Genomic DNA, 22,687 nt, shown 5'->3' with positions numbered 1-22,687 from the left:
GGCCGCCGGTGCTACAACTGTGTTTTATGAAAGGAAAAAAAGAAATTGTCATCCACCCGAACGTAGCACGACAATTTTTCCCTTTGATGACACTCCCTCCACCTTGTGGGATTCCGCAGAACTGATTTGCCATATCTGTGTTTTAGTACCCTCCCCACACAGTGCTGTTTCCTCTCTAGACAGACGGTTACGGCGCTGCGCCCAACTTATTCACTCTTAATAATCACTTAGGCACACATCGCGCCCCCTAAACGAAAACGCATGCAGTTGGCACGGCAAGCGTGCTGTAATGCTGGGCAGCTTCCGTGCAGTTGCGTAAGTCCTGGTGTGGTTACGAGAAAAAGTGTTGTCATCTTTGTCATCGTTTGTGGTCGCCGCTATCAGCTGCCGTGGCCCATTCAGGACACGGGTATATCAGGAAAGAAAGAAGGACGGGGGGTTGGCTGTCGACCGAGAGGTCGCGTCTGCGGGCGTCGATAACGACGAGATTTGAAGAGACCGGGGCCGGGCCATCGCCGCTCTTGCCCCCATTCGAGCTGCGCTGTTTCTGCGGCGAGATTACCTTACGTGGCCGCTCTGGTCAGCGGGGTGCCGCAGTGAGCTGTACCGCTTCTGCGTCCGCGCTGGCCGCTGTCCATAAACAAGCCCGCGCCCGCCGAGTGTTTCAGATTTTCAGCCACGGCATCTCCATCTCGCCAGCTCCGTGAAGTCCAGCTAAAGTTGTAACCACGCTTACACGAATGTGACCGAAGCGTGTCGCACTTCTTGGCGCTTCATGCGTACTATAACTTACCCGAGAACGTTTACCATGTCGCGCTCTCCCCTTCGTCCGAAGCGTGCCGGGAGCTGTTTTCGGCGATTTGAGTTTCGCCGGTGAGGGGAGGATAGCACACACACGCCGGTAGTTGTCTCGATACACTGGGATTAAACATCTAGCCCAGATGACTGATTTGGCTACATTTTACTCGGCGAGACGCAAGGTACCCCAAACGGAAACTGTGGAAGTGGCTTTCCATGTAGTGAGGCGTCCGCGTGACGCATGCAAGTCATTGATAAGAATGCAGTACAATTTCGTGAAGTGGGTGCCTTCTCTAGCTGGTCGCGCTTCTCTAGCTTTACGATTCTCATCTCTCTCATCTAGCTCTGAGCAGAGATGGGGGAGGGGGAATGTTTTTTTTTTTAACAGCGGAGCTGCATGTTTAAGCCGGCCGTAATGTGTGCCGCCTGCCACTGCGTTGCCTAGCAACCACCTCGCGGAGCGTCGCGCGCTATGCTCGGGAGAGAGAAAGAGAAAATGAGAGCAAGAGAGAGAAACGAATTGTAGCAGCACCAACGAGGCAACGCGCAGAGGCGCTGCCGACGCCATCCGCGCTTCTCCGTTTCCCCGCATTAGCGCCGAACGCTCGCGGTGTCCGTGACTGCAGCAGGCGCCTCTCACCTGCTGCGCGCTACTGCGCATGCTCCTTGATCTCATCCCGGCGTGTCGTCTGCTGCGCGCCGCCCGTACACTGTGTGCATAGCTTTCGCCCCACTTCCCTACGTGTGCTCCGACTGCAAGTGCTTCGCGAGACGTTCCCCGATGCCACGGACCACGAGGAAATGCTTATACACTTCGTATAACTTAGCATCACTTGGCATTACTTCGTATAACTTACCATCACTTCGTATAGCCAGGACCAGCTAGGAACCGATCAGCTCCGCTGTGTCTTTAGCCTTGCGCCACTATCGGGGCAGCTTGCGCAAGCTACCCCGATTTTTTTTTTTTTTTTGAAGTGCTTATCTTGGCGCCTGGAGAGGCACGTGCGTTCTTGGAACACATTACGTAATGCAAATTGTGTTCCACGTCCGCGACAACTGCACCTCTCTCTATGTGAACGCGGTTGCGAGAAAGAGGTGACAGATTTTACCGAGTGGAGAGGCCGATCGATTTGGTGGAGGAGGACCATGTCTGTGGGATGCGGCTCCGCGTTGGGGCATGGTGAAGTGTGACTGTTGGGGGAGGGAAATCACGACATGAAGACTTTAAGAGGTGATAACGAACAACCCAATTAGCTTCTTTCTCTTTTTTTTCCCATTTTGTGTGTGTTCATTGAAACATTAACGTGATCCGTCTAACTGCAATCATGCGATATGTTTTTATTACTCTTCTTGCTTTCGGTTGTCACTAATATTATATCATATAAAGCTAACCGTTCGTATGCACTTATAAACGTCTCCCGATACTTGGCCAACCCCCATGAGTTGCTAGTTGTATACGCCGCGGCTCGTCATCATCATCATCGATCGGAGGAAGGCCGCCGCACTCCAGCACAGTATGCGTGCGTTGATCGAATGCAATCGTTCGAAATATGTTCTTTGCAAACATTTCAAAACTGAAACAGCGCGAAAATATTCGGAAAATGTAGGAGAGAACAGAATGTCTGTTCTCTCCTCCATTTTCGACCTCTCGCCTGCAGTTTCAGTTTAAAAAAAAAGTTTAAAGATGAACCAGCTTTGTTGCAACTACAGAATCGTTTCGTTTAAGTGGTTTGCCGCGCGTGCGGAGAATGGAATTATGTTTTGCGAAAGAAACAACGTTGACAGCGGGCGCTCGGAAACAATTTTTTTTTTTTTTGTCATCGTTATTTCGCGTGCGCATTCTTTCATCCGAGTACGCCTACGCCTGTGGAATCCTTTCACCATAGAAACAGTTTCATGGTCGAATACAGCGCGGAGCCGCGGAGTCTGCCATTAATGGAACGCATTGTGCAATCCTTTTCTCTCTGCCTTTCCGTCACGACCCGCATTTCGCGGAATTTCCCGCTAATGCCGCGCGCAAACACCGCTGCAGGGGCTCTGTGCGAGAGCTTCGCTTTTTTATTACTTACCGGGACGATATAGAGCAGCAGGTGGCTGACGAATCATGAGAGCTTATGTATGGTGGGAGAAATTGATCGCGCGGGACTGCGAACACCTGTTCTGCGCGCTCTCTTCGACCCGCGGCCGGGATCCGTGGATTGCGAGGCGACGCGGAGGGGGGTAAACCTATTGCTGGAATCTCCTCTCTACTCTCCTCTGCAAGCGGGTGGGCGTGGTGCCCCCCTTTTAGGAGACAATTGCGAGCCCGCTTTATTTTTCTCTTTGTGATGTTTGTGTATGTGTTCTCATGATTAATAGTAATAAAAATTGGAGGACGCTTAAGCTTCGCCTTTAAGAGTGGAACGCGATAGCATTCAAAGTTCCCTGAATGCTTGTCAGGCAACTGCAGCTTTCTTTTTTTTTTCTCTCTCTCTACCTTCGCCTCTGCGCGCCGCTGTTAGTATGGTAGAAATGCTGGAAAAGGGGTTTGTGTTTGAGTTTCCTCGTAGCAGAATTACGTTTTCTCGTGCATTCAAATTACAATCCGGCGCGATCACGTCTGTAGGTTGTGGTTAAGTCGTGCTTTACGATTTTTCTGGCGGATTTTACTTTGAGAAATTCAAATTTTGTTCACTAACGCCTTGCGCCACGCGGAGGGCCTGCGCGGTCGGGGTGGTACGGGATGATTTTCTCCGCCACCGACGCCGGCACTCCCACGCCGGATTTTCGTGTGGCAATGCGAAAGCGTGATACGTAACGTTTGTAGACCTCGGAACGTCATGTACGCGCTCATTTACACACCCATGACGTGCAGCCACCTCTTGCCCAGTGTCTGCGCCGTCACGTGCTCAATGACGCACGCACTGGGCCACACATTTAGTCAGCGAGATGACTGCGACGTGACGTGTGCAATCACTCACGCACTAAGGCACGCCTTTAGTAAACCAGATCCGTGGAGCCCCGCCGGGGCGTCAGGGAAGCATGCGCGTCTCGCACGCCCGGGGCCCAGGCTCAATTCCCACCTAGACTGAAATGTACGAAATTTTCTTTTCAAAACCGTTAATTTCCTTGGTTTACAGGAACCTCCCTGAGAAATGTGACGTCAATCCGAGTATTTTTTGACGTGTTTTTACGGCCATTTTTGGCACCATCTTTCGGTCACGCCGACGACGACGGACTTTCGCATAATGGGGCGTATAATGCTTTCGCATTAATAAGACGAGGCCTGCACGGTCTGTAATGCCCTCACGGCTTACCGTTCTAGGTGTGCGAATACCGGAAACCGTTAAATTTAATCAAATATCGAACGTTTCCTTGCGTTTGGTAAAAAAAAAAGGAATTTAAAACGAAAACAACTAAACGGGAGAATGGAGCTAGGTAATCTCTCTTATGCCCCTAGGATTAACACACAGTAAATCCTGCAAATTTAAATGGTTATGGTCAAGGCAATGAGCTAGCACGTTCGTTTCTCTTGAAGCAAAAGAGATATGTAAGTGTCAAGTAATTATGGTGTCCAATAACGCCATATATCATATGATAAGTAATGATGTGATTTGCGGTTTTGTTTTAATGCGGTCATCGTAATGTGCCGTGCGATCTCATCTAGTATATGAGTGCTGTAAAACGCGCACGCTTGGTTTACTGTCAAACACGTGCACGAGTTGAAACGAGCTTTCTCTTCGCGAAGCCTCTTATTTTGGGGTAGGCAGCTTTGGCGAACGCTTTAGGGGTTGCCGAGTGGAAGCTTGTCGCAAGCGTATTCACCACACTCGAAATGTCGCCTCCTACACAAGTCGTTAATTTCTCTCGAAATTTTCAGTATTCGCACTTCCTAGAGCCTCTATCTATGTCGCAGGACGTGTCGTAGGATCTTGTTTGCTGCCGCAAGGCACGCCTTTTATGACGTTAAGACGGGAAAGTTATCCTCGAAAACAGCGTACTAATTTATAGGCTGCATCGCCATACTTAGGAGCTCGCAAGTTCCTGCAGTCCGCAGAATTGCTTCGATGTGACTCGTGCGCATCATCTCGTGACGCTAATCCTCGACGGGTTAGGAAATAATTTTTATTGTTGTTGCGTGTTGAGGCCGAGTCAACGACTGCACTAAACAGCTGTTGTAAACAGCTCCATTGCAATGTGCCGCTTCAGGTGAGCTATAAAAATCAGTGATACAAGCCGAATGAATGTTCGCCTAAGCAATACTGAAGATAATCACTTGAACGAAGCTATGCACTATTGTCCAGTTTGTAGCCCTGCTTTCGGGCGAATTCACCCTAAGCTTTATTTTCGTTTCCAACGCTTTGAGCTTGACGTTACAATAAGCCGTGACGTTACAAGCCTGAGATAACTCGATGCATATCGCTCATAACCGCTTGGCTCAGTAAAAGTCACAAGCGTCAATAGTGGTTGCTTTCGACGCATTTACGCCAACGGCGGTGTGGAAAACTGATTGCACCGCTGAACACGAGGTCGCGGGATCAAATCCCGGCCACGGCGGCCGCATTTAGATCGGGGCGAAATGCGAAAACGCCCGTGTACTTAGATTTGGAGGAGGAGGAAAAAAAGAAGGAAAGGCAGGGAGGTTAACCAGAAGCACGTCCGGTTTGCTACCCTACACGGGGGAAGGGGTTTAAAGGGTGCACGTTAAAGAAACCAGGTGGTCCGAATTATTCCGGAGCTCCCCCACTAGGGCCACTACGGCGTGTCTCATAATCAAATCGTAGTCTTGGCACGTAGAACCCCATAATTTTTTTTCTGAAACTGTCATTTCAATTTTTATAGTTTTGTGGTGTTGTGAAATCGGGAGTCCGAGCGGCCACGAAGGTTTCATGGCTGGTGCCCTGCCAGATGCCGTTAGAAAGAGAGGTCCAGAGCGATGAGAAAACAAGTTTTATGTACAACAAAACTTTTGTTTGGGCCAGTTGGTTCATAGGTGAAAACCTTGACGAGCAGCGCAATAAACACGGACAAAGAAGACACAAGTACACAGGACCTGCTCAAAAGTACGATTTTCACGATGGTTTACAAGAACGGCTGGATGATTCTCGAAGCACAACATGCTAAAATATTTGCATGTCCGTGCACTCTTCACAACTCTCAAGCTCCCTTCTTTGTGCAGTTGATTTTCCCCCTTCGTTCGAACGAGGGTATTCAATGTCTTTCTCTTGGCCAATTGGGATTGTCGCACAGTCTGCAAAATCGCATCACCCGTCGGACTCCGCCTTCGACCCGCCCTCGTTACAATGAAGAGGCAATTTCCTGTGTAACCGAGGTCGACGCTGGTCCCTATACAGTACTACTCTAGGTCCAAGAAGTCGTCAGCGTAGGCTCTTTGCACCTGGCCGATGATCCCTTCACAATTTGGGCTCCCAGAACTCGTCTGGTTTTGTTAATCACGCGATATATACATAATCGTTAATCACGCGACACATAATCGCCTGTCAATTATCTTGACGTGACGCTGGTTTTGTCGCCAGCTCTTTGGCATCGAAAGGACGCTGAAGCGTGAATGGCAATTCATAGCTTCCCGCTCGCAGGTGTGCGTCCTTTGTCGAGAAGGATGCCAGGCACAACAGCAGTTCACGGGCAGGCTAAAACGTGCCAGAATTTCTTTTGCTTGTGTTTTCTCTCGAACGTTTCTGAGAAGTATGTATTCGAGATTCGGGGTGCCAAGTGGTAGACATTACAGACAAAGAAAGAGAAAAAACAAAAGATAAAAAATTCTTATCTCGATAGCATTCCGTAACCGCCGTAGAGGGCGAGATAGGCCACTCGCTAAGTAGTGGTGCTTCAAGGAAACGGAACGTCGTATTCGTGTCCATTGTCGCCCCTATGTCTTTTTGCGGCTTTGACATGCTTCAGCGCTCGCTTATACGTCTGCTCTTCCTTCGCTTCTGTATCTCTTCAACTTTGAGACTTGTATTTTGTATTGTTTGGGGCCCCTTATCATCACCTGCCGCTTATTTTCTTCTTTTTTTACTTAGCGCGTTTTATGCGCGCTATCTTCGCGTCCTCTTTCGGCACAGTTGCGTGCTTTGTAGTCGGGAGATACTGGCGGGGCCGGCCCGGCTTTTTAATGCGCGCCGGCGTCGTACGCTGTATCAGTGACGTCGTCGGGGGCTGTGGGACTACTTCGTGCGTCGTAAGACACCGAGTTACGCCGTCTCGCTCCGCGTGCCTCGACAGCGCTGCACGCAACTGCGCGCGGATCAGAGTTATCGATTTGCTCTTGAAACCACAGCCGACCTCTTTTTCTCGCTTCTAGTGGCCCGGCGCGCACATGTCGCATTTTGTGTAACAGGCGTGCCACGGTCGGTTGCAGTGAAACTGGCGCTCTTACCGATGCGCTCAACTTTTAATCGCACCACGTGCGGGCGATTGATTTCTCCTACGTATAGTCCACGCGTAGACGCTGGTGTTGTTGGTGTATCCTTGTGAGTTGTGCGGCGCGCATTGTGGTTCGGATATCAAGTGCAAGCGAGCTTTCCTCACTCGTGTGTTGGTGGTTCTTTCTTTCTATCCGGCTGCAGGACCGATCTGAAGTGAAAGCAGCAGCAGCAGCGGCAGGGCCTGCAGCACCGCGCTTTACGGTAAGCAGTTGTCACATTTTGCATTTATTTTCGTGTGCGCGTGAAGTTTTGTCGTTAAAATATGTCCGCTGCTTTTTTTTTTTTTTTTTCTCACGCTGATTGCTGTAGCGATGTGGCACGTGTTCCCGTGTATACTGCCTCTTTAGCGATATGGGAATCTCGATACAAAGATAGATTTTACTGTACAAGCTACATACAGCAGCGGCGCGCATAAGTAATATTGCGCGATAACCGCCAATGTGATTAGTTGACAACATTTCACAAATATCTTCTAGTCATGACTTTAGGGGGCATGTTGTGAAATTGTGGAATTCAAGGCAGCCAGTACTCGAACCTTTTTGCTAGACACTGTGTGCCTTGTTGCGTCCCGATGCAATGCCGGGCGCATTTTTTAATTGTTTCTCATCGAGGCGGGCCCTTTCATCGGCGTCGCCCAGACGGCGACAGCGCCCGACACCGACGTTGACGGGCAAACAAGCGCCCCAAATCGGCAGTGCGCATCGTTCGTGTGCTTCCTCCGATGCCACCCCCTTCATCATCGGCCACCTACCCGGCGACATGGCGCGACATCGGCTGGGACGCGATGACAAAGAAGCTCACGAAGCGACCACAACCACCACCTTTCGTGGAAGCGGGGACCAGCGCGAAGGTCACTCTCCCGACCCTGACAAGACGAACATCACTGAGAGACAGAAACCAAGGAGACGACTTTCGTAGAAGGAGTGTGAATCCCCTGTCTCCAAATTGCCTCGTCCTTGCTTCGAAGGTGCAACATTAGAGGCGGAATTCTGTAAACAATACGACCCCTCTGATTGGCCGCACCAAGGTCATCAGATTCCCTAGTCGGGTCAACTAGGGAAGACCGATGTTTTATAAGCAGACACCTTGGGTGCAGTGGTGTGTCCTGACGTGTTCTCATATGTGCTCAGACATGTAGTGAGCTGAGACTTTCAAAGTGCTCCTCCCATGGAGCGTGCTTCCATATCTGGAGCCACTGTAAATATGTAGAATAAACCCTTTTTTCTCTCGCTCTTACTCCCGGACGTACTCATCCCTCTGGCTGAAGGATCAACGGCCTAAACGCTACCGCGAGTCCCAACAGCCTCGCAATTGTTTCGGGAAGTACCTACTCTGAACACTCTGCCTATTTCAGGCCGGAGCTGTCTCAGAAAAGTTCGGTGAACGCGTGATCACTTCGCCAGTGGAGCTTACAGTCGAGAGAATTAAGCTCTCACGATTGGCGAGAGGCAGATGGCGTTCGCCTCGGGATAGACCGAGGAAAGCTCCGTCTTAATCACTTTCGTCGCAAACTGCATGCACGGGCACCCCGTTCCCGCGGCAATTGCATCACGGTTCATCGCTTCTCCGCACGCGAGCCGGATTTGGGTCTCTATCGCTCGCTTTTACCCTCCTTCTATCGCTAGTTGGCGCTCCCAACGCTTGCGCCTGTTGAGCTGTTCTGAAAATAACTCCCGGTGGCGCGCTCGTACTACCCCGCGTATTTCGCCCCCCGATTGTCTCTTTTTCCTTTTTTTTCTTCTTCTTCGCGTTACGTTGCTCGTGTTAGCGCTGCCATGTTATACACGGCCCACTCACGGGTTCTCGGAACACATTGAAGCGCCGCGGACGAAGAACTGCTGATGTCCGAGTTACACATTTAGCATCGCGAGGCAAAACGTGCGCTGCAGTAATTGTTCGTCGTATTGGTGGCTATTTTCGTGTGAGCGTGCAGGCCCGAAGCTAGTGACGTACGTTGCGTGATTAGCTAATGTAGGCGTTGAGCGTTGCGCGAGCTCCAGTAATCGAGATATTAGTACGTAATCGACGAAGAGGATGGCGAATTGTCTCGCGCTCATGTACGTTGAAGGTTGCCACGAAAGTTTACGGAACGCGGTTTCTGCCCCGACAATTGTGGAATTTGGCAATGTATTAAAGCATGACGCTTCTGATTTAGTTTATCGCTGCCTGTAGGTCGCAAAAACATTGAACTGCAGGCTATATGTGCCCGAGCTTCGCGAGAATTCCAGCTTTCTCGCAAATGCGGTGTCCCGTAAACTTTCGTGGCCGGCTTACGTATTCTACGAAAAATAAGATGTCATAATACGTGTTCCTACATGTTGTAGACGCAGAGTGGGTTGGTCAATAAGTGGGTGGTGTGCGTTAAGTGTTGTTATAAAGTGTGCAAAAATTAAAAAAAAGAAAACGCAAGAATAACAGGCGAAAATTATCAGTTTATCGCCGTAATGGAGATTGCAAATGAAGTGCATGCTAGGGAAGCTAAAGCCATGGGAGTTTTCGTCTGTGCTGCAGCCATGGGAGTTTTCGTCTTACTGCAGCCTCAGTGCCACATTTTGTAGCGTTGGCTACACCGCTATACATTTAAGCGCTACACTCGCCATCAGCTGTCGGCACGCTACGCGCCAACCTTATAAGAACACAAATAATTCGATCTGTCTAGTACGTGTGGATACGCAGTACGCTGACGGTACACTTAAAACATGCCAGGTTCGATCGCAATCGATGCGTGTTTATGATTTCCTGGCACGACGTTTATTCTTGCCTCGCTAAGGTTTGTGGAACGAATGAAGTGCTCTTCTCCACATAAAGCCTATTATTGCAGAGAAGCCACCTTTGACGGCTGTTTTTTGAAATGAGTTAGCGCACACGCAGGGATAATATTCTGACTTGCGTCGCAAGTATTTATGTACCTCCTGGCGGTAAATTAAAGGCCAAGAACGTTCGATTGGCTTTTGTTTATTAATTACAAAAAAGAGGGTGAGGGGTAGTTGCTGGAATTATCCTTTAATTTTCGCTGTAGCGACGGCCGCGTATACATTTCTAGTTTTGATTTTTTATCCGTCAAGTTTCGGGCAGGTTTCCAACGGGATCCAAGGCGTTCGAATATATACGCTCCAATGTCTCGCCACATAATGTACGCGCGAAAGCGGCTGCTGGGAGCGCTGTCGAAACCTTCTACGCGGATGCAGTGGTGGCTATAGCTGTAGAGCCCAACCCTTCTATATAAGTCCAAGCTGACCTACTTTCCCGCGGCGCAGAGCTTCTTCCCGTGGGAGCTGCCGCAGGTCAGTCAGCGCGCCGTCGCCGAGACGTAACGCTTTCACGTGCTCCGTCTTGCTTAGAGAGAAAGAAAAATGGCGCCGATTCGCTCTCCCGGGGGCGCGAAGGAAAGTTGCCGCTTCTTCCTTGAGCTGCCAGTCGGCGGGCGCTCTCGTTTTTTTTTTTTTTTTTGCCTTTTTTTTCCTCGCGAAAGAAAGTAGTGGTAAAGAAATGAATATAGGATGGAAAGACAAGAAAGATAAAGTTTTAGGCTGTGCGCACGCCACGGACGTCAACGAAGACGAGTGAGATAAGACGACGATAAAAAGAGCGCGGTCGCGCTGTGGTCGTGGCTTATATAGCGTACGCAGAGGGGGCCGGTTATAGAGGTGGTACGCGCCGAAGCAAATAGAAGAAAGAGTGCGGAGGTGTGGAGATAGCCGATTAGAAGAAAAGCGCGCGTGGAGGTTGTTTTGTGGATACGCCGTGCGTTGCTGCAGCGTATACATAGCAGCGAAAACGGCGACTGCGGTGCGTACACTACTATGTCCGGCGGTGTGCTGCTGCTGGGCGTATTTATTGTGTTTACACGCACTATGACGCCACGACGTCGCCCAAATCTAGGCCGCCTCCCAATCACCAGCGCGCGCGCCCTCTCCCGTTCCCTGGCGGCGGGGATTTGCGCGCTGCGATGACCCCAATTGCGCGCACTTATACGTGTATGCGCAATGCTTACGTATATATTGCCTTTGCGCGTTCGCGCGCCTGCGGCCGGTTTGGCGTTCTCCACTGCTGTGGGGAGGGAGGGTGTGGGTTAACTGAGGGGCTTTCGTATCTTGATGCGGGCGTGCGGGTGCCGTCAGCTGTTTGCCATCCCGTATATATGATTGCTGGCGCCGCCTCAGATGTGAAATATAGGTGCGCTACATTTGCCTCCCGCGGCGCCTATTTGTTCGCTGCTCCCTAGGCTCGTTGTACGGTGAGATTTCGTAACTTGAAGTCGTTATGTGCCGCCGTCGTGAGAACAGTAAGAACTTTATGTTGGGAAAGTTGGTATCTATTCATTATAACGATCTTAAGGCGCCACACAGCACATAAAACTAGACTACGGGACAGAGCGTCTTGTGTGTGTGTTTTTTGGCGTCTTAAGATAGTTGTAAGAACAGTGGCTGTTGTGGGAAAGACTAAACGTAGGCTTGGAATGACCTCACTGCTACGAAAGAACGAATTGTGTGTGTGTGTGTGTGTGTGTGTGTGTGTGTGTGTGTGTGTGTGTGTGTGTGTGTGTGTGTGTGTGTGTGTGTGTGTGTGTGTGTGTGTGTGTGTGTGTGTGTTTCATTATTTATGAAGTTCAATAGCCGACGTGGTTTTCAAAACCTAATATTTGTAGCCTTCGAGCATCGCTGCCACCAACTCCACAAGTCCAAGTGCTACGGCAACTGAAATTTCTGTCACCGTCACTTGAATATTTTCGAAGTAAGCGTAATGAATATTTCCGTTTGAGGGGGCAGCAGGTCGTTTATAGCTACGTTTGTTGGGCAAAGTACCTGTTCATAGCATCACTACACAACATTCTGTTTCATTTAATTAACAGTTACTATGTTAACGTTTTAGTATTTCCTTTAGTACCTTTGAAGCTTACAGGTCGGGAAAAGGATAACGACATGGTTCATCGCTTTCAGCCGTGACGTGTTACCGTATGTTTGAATATCTGGATAAATATTTTCAGTCCGACAATAGGGAGCAGGCGCGAGGCAGTAGTCACGCCGCGTCGTCTAATACGGAAATGAAGTCGAGTTGAAACTCTTTTCGGCCGGAGCAGCGTGTAGATCGTTGCGATAGGAAAGGATATATGCGGATCCCACGCGCTGTGGGAATCGACGTAAGCGAAAATTTGTGTGCTGTTTGCTTTGACTGACGATAATTAGCGACGATGTTGTCGGCGAATGTGTAATTTCTTCAGCGTTTAGTCCAATGCGAGAGTGGCGAGTTGATGTTAAACGTTACCTTGCGTGCACCACTGCTGTTTGTCTACGTAGTCCACAGAACACACATGGAGACGTGTTTTCTTGAGGCGTTGTTGTGCGTCATTGTTAGTAATCTCTCAGAGGGGTTGAGCATTATCATTGCCTCACATGGCACATCGCATCGTGGTAGATGCGCAAAACTCTAATTGAATTATGGGGCTGTACGTAATCCAGTTAATTATAATAATTGTATGTATGCATTGTATATGTATCATTCGCGGTCTGCACCACGTTTCACGGCGCAGCGAAGACGCTCCTGTTACGCGCGACGCTTCTTTCGGGCCTGGGTGTCCTCGACGCTGATTGCACGTTTTGGAGCTGGCGCGCGTTTACGTGCTCCTTTCTGCATACGTGGCCAGCACGCTGTTGAGACGCCAGCTCGAAGCGCTCTTTTCAGGCTATGGACGATTGTAATGTTTACACTATCACAACCCAGCACGCGCCCTCCACGGCTCAGCACCTGCATTTTTGTCGCACGGGAAAGCAAGCGCAGCACGTGCCATACGCACAAACTGTGAATCGTTGCCGCGGCGGCGCCGGCCGGGATGCGCGGAGGCGAGCGCCATCTGGTAGTGTTGCAAGAAACCTAGCCGCGCGCGCCAGCAAGACCACAGCAGCACCAGGAAATGGGGGGGGGGGGGGGGGGGAGGCGGAGGCGAAGAAAGCTTCGCTTTAAAACCCGCGGCTCCTCGAAAAATATTCGCAAGTCGCTAGACGAGGATACCTATGTCGTAACGTTGAAAGGAAATGCCACTGTGTTTGCTTCGAAAGCAGGAGAGGCGCCACTGTGTATTACCTGTATCCGCACTCCGAGCCATGCGTTAGTAGCGACTCGCTCTTTATTACCCGATTTGTATGCCCTACTTATGCGGCTACCGCACGCTAGAGGCGCGTGAGTAGAAAGCGAGAGAGGACTCTGTCGCTCCTCGAAAAATGCGCTGGGGCTGGAAAATGTGCGCTCGGAGCGCCCTTGAAATTCTGCAATGCCCGTCACGTCTTTTTGACTCTGGGATGTTCTCGCGTCATTCTTCTTGCATGAGGACCGTGTCTGTGCGCATGTGTGGGCGTGTGTTTTTAAATGCGTACGTATGGCGTTTGCATGTACCGTGTGTAGGCCATCAATTGACTCAGACTCGGGGCGGCCGCGCGTGAGTGCGATTTAGAATTCTGTTACGAGCTTGAGTGCCAGTTCTATATACATATATTAAATAACAAAAAAAAAAGCATCTACCAACCAGCCCACGTGAACACAACCTCCCAATGAGTTGGAGTTAGCTGCGAGTTTGAATTCGAGTGAGTCGAGATAAGTCCACGCAAGCGTAACTTTGAATCGGAGTGAATCGAGTTGGGTCGAAGTGGATCGGAGCTTATGCGAGCCTGGACAAGCTCATGTAAGTCTGAATCGCACGTGGTTCACCCATGACCTGGAGTGAATCGGACTCGGTTGCATCTTGGAGCAGCGGCTTTGAACTCGCGATTCCGTGACTCCGGGTCGGTGATTTCCAGAACCTGGTTGCAGCTAGCGTGAGCACGAGCTCCTGCTACCGTGTTTTTAGGTGCATTAAGGAAACCGTGGTGGTCAAAATTATTTCTGATTCTCCCCACCCCCTTCTCCACAGCGGCGTCTATCTCGGCCCGTGTGTGCTGTTTTGGTACTTTAAACCCGATAATTAATTTTTATTGCCATATAGGCAGTACACCGGTATTCGAGGAACGCTCAGAGCCGTCGCCTATTGCCTGACCTGGTCCTGACGGCACATGTTGTGCGGCCCCGCGCGCGCCAAGTGTTAGAGGTCACGTGATTTGCAGCGGGTGTGAGGGCGAAGGCGAGCAGTTGATGCGCACTGTCTTCCCGCACGCCTATATCGTGTTGCAGGTCACATGCACTGCTGACTTTTGGGAGCCGCGGCACAGTGAAATAGTGAAGGGAGCGGTAGCGCGAAACGCTCACTTTGAAACAAGCACGCGGGCACTTACCGCTGTCGGCGCTCTTCATCGCGCCGGCGTTGTAACCGCGAGGGTCCGTTGTTACCTACCGAATTTTGTTCGCGTATGTCCTTGGGCGCTTGACACCATGCGTGTTTAGTTAATAAGCGATTTTTTTACCGCAGTTTATACTGCCTCTAAAACTAAGAGCTTTAATTCGTGTAATAATCTAACACCGTTCAGTCTCTGTGAAGCTTCGCCCTTCGGGCGAAACTGGGAATTTTTAAGCAATTATGAACCGGACACGTTACACCGCGGCCGTTGGTATACCTTATTCTCATATAGTAGGGACGTCACTTCTGTCCTACGTTTACATGATCGTCTGGATCTTTAGTTAAATCTGATCTTTGATTTTAGGTACTTTTTGTGGGGTACCACGCGTTTCATTACCGAAAACCTGATCCGCCGCCACCACTTTATATGCCTCTTCGTCACAATGACGACACGTATTCGCTAGAAGACTGTGCATATAAAGCAGGCGCTTCGTTTCCCTGAATTCCATTATCAGCCAATGGCGTCATCTCCACAGAAGCCGTATAGTTCGAGTATGTGCGCGGTGCCCAGGGGTCTTTTTTTTTTCTTAGTTTTTTTTTCAACTTTGCGCCTTTCGCAGAAATCCTTTCGTAGAAATCCCATTTCTGTGCGCGCAACATTGAGGAAGCCGCTGAAGAGCGCGCATTCCTATTGTTACCTAGCACGCGCCGCACTGCTTTAAATCTGCGGAGGAGGTCGTGCACGGCATGGCTAAGGCCGACTTGTTTCACCCAGTGACTTAAAGGGAAGTTGGCCTTGTTATTAAAAATAGAAGAAGAAAATCGGAAACATTTGCAAAGCTTCCTGCCTTCATTCAATCGCCGGAGTCGGTCCCTTCGGAGTACGAACGAATTGACATGTAAATTGAGCCCCGCAATCCTATAGATATATATGGGCTTTCTTGTACTCGTAAGTTTTCCAGAGGCCTTCACCCGAGCTTTATGACCGGATCTCGTGAACAGTAAGCTGTTTTGTTTTTCACTGCTTTTGAAGGCTTTTAACGGCATTTATTGGTTTGCCGAAACCCGCGTGCGACTTCTGTTTATTCTTGCCTCTTTTTTACAATTTCTCCGTGTCCTTTTCGCGGGTGGGCGGGCCGTGTGCGCACTTTTCGAAGAAAGGCCGTCTTTCAACCGCTCGTTTTCTCACGTCCTGAACCTCGCCTCGGAACTCCGATTCGCATTCTGTTTCCCCACTTCTCGGCTCTTCTTTTTTTTTTTCTTTTTTTTTTAAGTGCCTGCAAATATATCTCACTTGCTCGGCAGATTTTCCACTCGGTGTTAATTCGCAGCCACAGTTATTATAGTGCTTCGTTGCCAGCGTCCCACTGATCGCGGAAACATATGCGAGAGCGAAAAAAAAAAAAAAAAAAAGCGCCCCGTCGTCATTAGAGGATTACCATGCGTGCCCGCGCCTGTTGGGACGCGTTGACCGTCGACGCGTACTTACGTCCTCAGCAATAATGCGAACTTAGCAGTGCTAAGTTGATCCACTCCTCAATTTGGATTCGCAGAGGGGCGAACGTTTTTGAATCGTGCGGCTTCTTCATTGTGCACGCAGCGCCGACCTGGCGTACGCCCGTAGTTACACACCGCTCGCCTCTCATCCATTATGTGCACCCTTGCAAATAAGTACTGTTTTTACACGAAATTCAGATTTTTTTTTTCGCATTATAGCCCTGGTTCGCATACTTTCGATTACAGTCGAATCCGGATATATTGCACTCGAAAGGGATTGCGAAATAGTTCGATATATCAATAATTCCATATCTAAAGTAAAGATTTTATAGGAATTTTTTTCGAGGGGATGTTACAGCTGTTCGTTATACACGATAATTCGTTATATCTGGGTTAGATATATCCCGGTTTGACTGTTTACGGTTGTGCTTGCGCAGCCGAATTCAGAAAGCTTTTTCGACCTTAGGAGCTGTTTCTGGTTGTTTATAGGCCGTCTCCGCGCTAATGTGTTTGATGTCATTACAGGATAGTTCTTGTTCTTACGAACTCATCTGTCGTAAACTGTGATTCCTCATTTCGGGCCTTGGAGCCGAATTCACGAAGCTTTTCGTTCGTGTAGAGCTGTTGGCCACTGGCCGGTCGCCTACGCTAATAAAATGTCCTGCGTTATGCTTGACTCGCATTTGCTCTAGCGATCAGTTTCTATGTAAAAACATGTTTTTTTTTTTAATGGGTCCACACGAGTTCACCGAAAGGTCACGGTGCTAGTGGTCTCTCCCGTTTTATTCGCTCATGATTACAATAACCTCCTACTAGTATACTACCAGTGCCACATTTTACTCTTCACTATATAAGCTCGATGAAGTTCTCGTTGTGCCTCTCACATGTTTTCAAACGATGGTGAAGACAGTGACGAGTAGTCACATGAACAAGTTGCGCTCACACTCAATGCAACTGATAACTTTTAACGTGAGAGCATTACATCATTTTTGAGCAAGTTAAATGAAATATTGATTTAGAGACAGCTCACAGATTTATTTGCAAAGCTCCGACAAACAATATTGCCGAGTGGCCCAATTAAAATTGCATAAACGAATGCTTCGAGTCATGCAAATGCGAACAAATCCCATTCGTCGACACGTGCTTTTTTTTTTTTGCTTTAAATACTTGGGCGCATCTAGAATGTCGATTCTTTTTTTCTTTTTTTCTTTGACAGAACAGATGTTCTGAATTCCATCGTGTCTGTCTTGACGGGAGTCTACTGCTTAAAGCCTACTGTACTGTAATGTGCAGAATGAGAGCATTCGACGTATAGCACACTATAGCCGCAGATTGAGTGCGGTACTAACAAGTCGAATACAGTAAGATGGGAAAACACGTGCAGAACGCACCTCTATATCACCGGAAGATGTTTGAATTTAGGTCGTAGGTGTAAAACACTTTTTTTCCCAACGTTCTCACTGTCATTTAACTGCGCTACAAAATCTGGTTGCTGATTCCCGAGATTTAATTCACAACAGGAGAGGCGCAAACTTGAAGCGTCCCTGGTTCCGCGTTCGCGCCGGCTTTAGCTCTCGCACCACTGTACGAAACTATCGAGTCCGATAGCTTCAAGCTACGGCTGTTGGGTCTCTATAGCTACTGTGATTTGTGGGTGTGCATGGATTTAGCGCCCCAGGCGCTTGTCATTGCGTGGCGCGCATACAAGGTGGTCGTCACCTGAGCGCGACCTTGTTAACGGCACATTCGCCTCCCAGACGATCCTGATTGTTCCGAGAAGTGTTTGTGGGCGCTTGTGCTTGTCGAAAGCAATAGCAATTTTTATTCATTTATTTATTGTACCCAGGTGTCTTTCTTTGCCTCCTTTGTAAGAAAAATCGGGTCGTGCGCAGTGCATCTTCGTGTGAACGGGGAACGCGCAGGCAAGCATCGAATTAACCGTTGCTGGTTCACGAAGAAAAATTGCGTGCGCTGTCACCAACGACGCACTATAGGCATTGCGCGCGTGAGAGAGAGAGAGAGAGAGAGAGGAAAAAACAGAAAACTGAAATAAAGGGTTGCAGGCAATGGAAACTGCATACGCGATTTGTCTTTTCTCGGAAGCATTGGCGCCTTTTTTCGGAGAAGCGTTCCATTTGGTGCAGGAATTAATGGTGTGGCCGGAAACGTGATCGGCCGAAGCAAGCGACAGCACTTTCACGCGCTTGCGACACTTCGTGATGATTGGAGAGCGCAGCTGGCGAGTGATCCCCTCGATTGTCGGCCCAGCTGTACTGCCCCCCCCCCCCCCCCCCCCCCTACCAGACACATACTCAGCTCTGCTGAATTTTTATTTTTATTGTTTGTAATCGCCTATTACTTCTTACGGAAACATTTAGGAACAGGTTTTTGTTGCTCAAGGTAAGCATGTCATATGGAACTTCACGTTGCCGCTGCGCGCGAAGAGACGAGGGGACATCGACGACGACTGTATTGGTCACGTGACTCGCAGAGGACCGGTAGCTATATAGCATTCGAGATTGATAGCTTGAAGAAGGCGCGAAATATGAAGCGGATATCTGGGAACTGCTGCTAGTGTCACGATTTCGGGCTAAGCGGACATTCCTCGACTGCTGAACGGCTTCAGTATCGCTGTCGCAACATGTATGCTGTAATAATCAAGAATTAATTAGCGTACGGCACGAAATTATTTAGTCATTCAGTGATATCACAAACGCCTATTAAAAGGTGGTATAGTGTACTTGGCTTGGCGGCCACTGACGGTCATGCGTTCAAAGTTGGACTAAGTTACGTGGCATTGAATGGATATGCTAATAACTTTAAATAAATAAATGTGCGGCGGCTTGGCGTCTGTGCCATGATTAATTCGTTAAACGAGAAAATTCATAATGCCGGGTTCCATAGTGCATGTAGCTTACTTGACAAGTATACACCAACCGTCCTTTCCGGGTGTGCTTTTCCATGGTAGCTGCTGGGAAATGTGACGTCATCAAGCATTAAAAAAAAAAAAAAAAATTGCGACTGCGTCGGCGAGCCTTCATTTGCTCGTAAGACAGGAAGATTTGAGAAATCGAGCTCATAACTGCACGAAGTTTCTACAAGAATTTACACCGGCTTGCCGCCCTTTCCGCGCTTAATGACTGCTGTTATGAGGTGAGCGGCATCCTCGAGGTGTACCGCTTTTTAAAAAAATTGTCGTGACTTTGCGTTTAAAGTTACGATTAGTTTGTTAAACCACGATATTCGTAAAATCGAACTCGGCACTGCGTCGAAGTGTCACCGTACAAACCCGCCTGGCGTCTTTCCTGCGTTGGCTTCGCAGGCTGTGTCGTCCTCGCCAGTCCTCGTGACAATATTTATACGTGTCAATATTAGTTTGTTAAACCGGATAATTCGTGAAATCGAGCTCGGAATGGCATCGCAGTTTCACCAGACAAACCCGCCGTCTTTCCCGCTTTGACTTCGCAGGAATCGAGCTTTTTTTTTGTGATCCCCTTCAGCTTAAAATTAAATTACATTATGGGGTCTTGCGTGCCAAAACCACCATCTGATTATGAGGCACGCCGTATAGTGGGGGGACTCCGGAATAATTTGGACCACCCGGGGTTCTTTAACGTGCACCTAAATCTAAGTACACGGGTCTTCGAGTCCTCCTGTCAGTGTTTATGCGAGTCAGGATTACTTCGTTAAACCGGAAAATTCGTAAAATCGAGCTCGGGACTGTGTTGCTGTTCAGCAGAGAAACCTGCCTGCCATCCGTGCCGAGTTCGTTTCTTCGCCGTCTTTGTTACCAAAAGCGTCGTCTTCGAACTTCGCAACTATAAGAAAGAAAGAAAGAAAGAAAGAAAGAAAGAAAGAAAGAAAGAAAAAAGAAAGAAAGAAAGAAAGAAAGAAAGAAAGAAAGAAAGAAAGAAAGAAAGAAGACAAGGGCGGCAGAACATTGAGTCGGCCATGCATTTTGCCGGCGTCTCGGCGTATTTGTTCAGCTTGCAGAGTGCGTGCGCGTGTTGTAGGGTACATCCATCCTATACCACGGCCTCTGGATGAAAACACACTTATCCAGCGGCCGTGCCTATACTATACGCCTCCTTTCCGACGACGGCAGGGCGCAGCTGGCGAGTGATAACGCTAATTGCGAGAGAGATAACGAGGCGGCCCTTTCTTTCTTTCTTTCTTTCTTTCTTTCTTTCTTTCTTTCTTTCTTTCTTTCTTTGTTTTCTCTCGTATTTCTGTCTTTTTTTTTACCGAGTCGCTGTGACCTATCTCTCTTCCTTGCAACTTGGAGCGCCACAGCGTTTTTCTTTATCTTTTTTGCCTGCGTGAGCTGTGCGCTGCAGGAGGTAGCTGTTTTATGCTTTCTTCTCTCTCTCTCTCTCTTTTATGAACTTCATATATTCTTGCTTTCTTCGTTTTGCCGAGCCTTGGTTCTCAGTGGAGCTCGTTTTGTGTGTTGCGTGGTGGCTCCCATGGCATTGTTTCGGCGCCGCTCGTCTTGCTACGTACGCTGCCGCGTTTCTATAGTGCCTCGATATCTTCTTTTCTTTTCCAAACAATGGGTCTCTCGACCGCGTTGCCCGCATAATGAATGATGAACGACGTGGGACGCATAAGCGAACGCGTCTCGCGTTATAAACGAGTTTCGAGCCTTAAGTGAGAGCCAGTCACGAAGAAAGGCAGGCCGCGGAGCTTACTTAAGAGCGCAAATATTCTTATTTACTGGTCGTAAAAATTGCGTGAGAAGCCGGCCCTCCTAGGTGTCAGCACTTGTGAGTTGAGGCGTCGCAATGAGACACCTATCATTAAACGTAATTACGTCATTAGTTTTAAAATATTGTGCTTGTTCCCCATGAAGACGCAGCGCAGCTGAACTCTTTTACCAGAGTCCTTTAATATTTTTAAAGGACTCTGCTTTTACATAACGTAACCTGGCCTAAACTAGCTGGGTTGAGCTGGACGTTCGGCCTGAACAGCTGTTTTCACAAGAACAGTTCTTACGCTGGCACTGTTCGGAAAAAGCAGATGCCAGCGTGATGTGGGCCATGTTAGCAGAGAAGGCAGTCGGTCAGCCAATGGCAGTCAACATTTGCGAACGAAAGAACCTAATGAATGCAGCCGCTCGAGTACGAGGTGATTGATACGAACCACGTACCGATGTCTCGGGATATAGATATGAACAACGACACGAACAGAAATGCTTGACACCCGCCGTGGTTGCTCAGTGGCTATGGTGTTGGGCTGCTGAGCACGAGGTCGCGGGATCGAATCCCGGCCACGGCGGCCGCATTTCGATGGGGGCGAAATGCGAAAACACCCGTGTACTTAGATTTAGGTGCACGTTAAAGAACCCCAGGTGGTCCAAATTTCCGGAGTCCCCCACTACGGCGTGCCTCATAATCAGAACTGGTTTTGGCACGTAAAACCCCATAATTGATTGAATTGAGAAATGCTTGACTTGGCGTCTGAACTGGAATCCTAACCCATCTTATCTGACGGAACTTTTGAGGTTGGATATAGTACTGATACTTGACGTAGCTGAGGAAGGCACAAGCATAAGCTCGGGCGGCGGCACATTTTTCGAAGTGTGTTAATCAATGAGCGCAGAGCGTTTGTTTGAGCTTTTGTTGAGGCGACAAATTGTGCATTCAACTTATCTGCGCACTTGTGTTAACGTGTCAGCAGGGACGCAATCATCACAAAGCTATTCCTGTTTCTTCTCATTTTGGAACAGAAGATCAGTGCAACAAAATAATCCTTAAACTTCCTTATGGTTGATCACATGCATCGTCAGAATTATACGCGCATTAGCTTGCTTTCAGTATATATAAAAACATTTAGCAAGATAATTTGCAATATAATCTGGGCAAACACTTGACTTCAATTAACCAAGAGAACAGGCTGGCTTCAGGAAGGGATATTCTACAATGGATCACGTCCATGTCATCAGTCACGTAATTGAGAAATCTGCGGAGCAATCAACCTCTCTATATGGCTTTCATAGATTATGAAAAATGCATTTGATTGAGTAGTGATACCAGCACTCATGGAGGCATTGCGTAATTAAAGAGTACAGGAGGCATACGTGAATAGCTTAGGAAATATCTACAAAGACTCCAAAGCTACCTTAATTCTCAAAAAAAAAAAGTGGAAAAATACACACCAAGAAAGTGATCGGGCAAGGAGACACAATATCTCCACTGCTATTCACTGCTAAAGCTCTTAAACTGGGAAGGCTTAGGAGTGAGGATCAACGGCCAATGTCTCAACAACCTTCGGTTTGCAGATGACGTTGTCCTATTCAGCAACAATGGAGGCGAATTAGAACAAGTGATTGAGGACCTTGACCGAGAAAGTGTAAGAATGGGGTTTAAGATTAATATGCAGAAGACAAAGCTAATGTTAAATAACCTGGCAAGGGAGCAAGAATTCAGGATCGCCAGACAGCCTCTAGAGTCTGTAAAGGTCAATCTAGATTCTAGAATCTTCAGGTCAATTACTCACAGGGGACCCCGATCATGAGAAGGAAATTTACCGAAGAATAAAATTGGGTTGGAGTGCATACGGCAGGCATTGCCAAATCTTGACTGGGAGCTTACCGCTATCGCTGAAAAGAAAAGTGTACAATCATTGCATTCTACCGGTGTTAACATATGGGGAAGAAACTTGTGGTTAACAAAGAAGCTCGAGGACAAGTTAAGGACCG

General features: G+C 48.5%; 1 protein-coding gene across 7 annotated transcripts in view; it reads left to right on the top strand.

Moving 5' to 3' along the window:
- Positions 1 to 22,687, top strand: part of LOC119461224 (solute carrier organic anion transporter family member 74D) — a 169,039-nt gene that overhangs the window by 111,222 nt on the left and 35,130 nt on the right. For 6 of the 7 annotated variants that reach the window (XM_037722454.2, XM_037722450.2, XM_049672072.1 and 3 more), the window contains one exon: positions 7,368 to 7,427. The gene's annotated coding sequence lies outside the window, so the exon portion shown is untranslated. The remainder of the gene's footprint in view (positions 1 to 7,367; positions 7,428 to 22,687) is intronic. The other variant, XM_049672075.1, reaches the window with a different exon arrangement.

Source organism: Dermacentor silvarum, chromosome 8 (assembly GCF_013339745.2).
Source record: "Dermacentor silvarum isolate Dsil-2018 chromosome 8, BIME_Dsil_1.4, whole genome shotgun sequence".
NCBI classification, from domain to species: Eukaryota; Metazoa; Arthropoda; class Arachnida; order Ixodida; family Ixodidae; genus Dermacentor; species Dermacentor silvarum.
The sequence above is the reverse complement of the archived record's forward strand: the minus strand, read 5'-3'. Positions and strand labels throughout refer to the sequence as shown.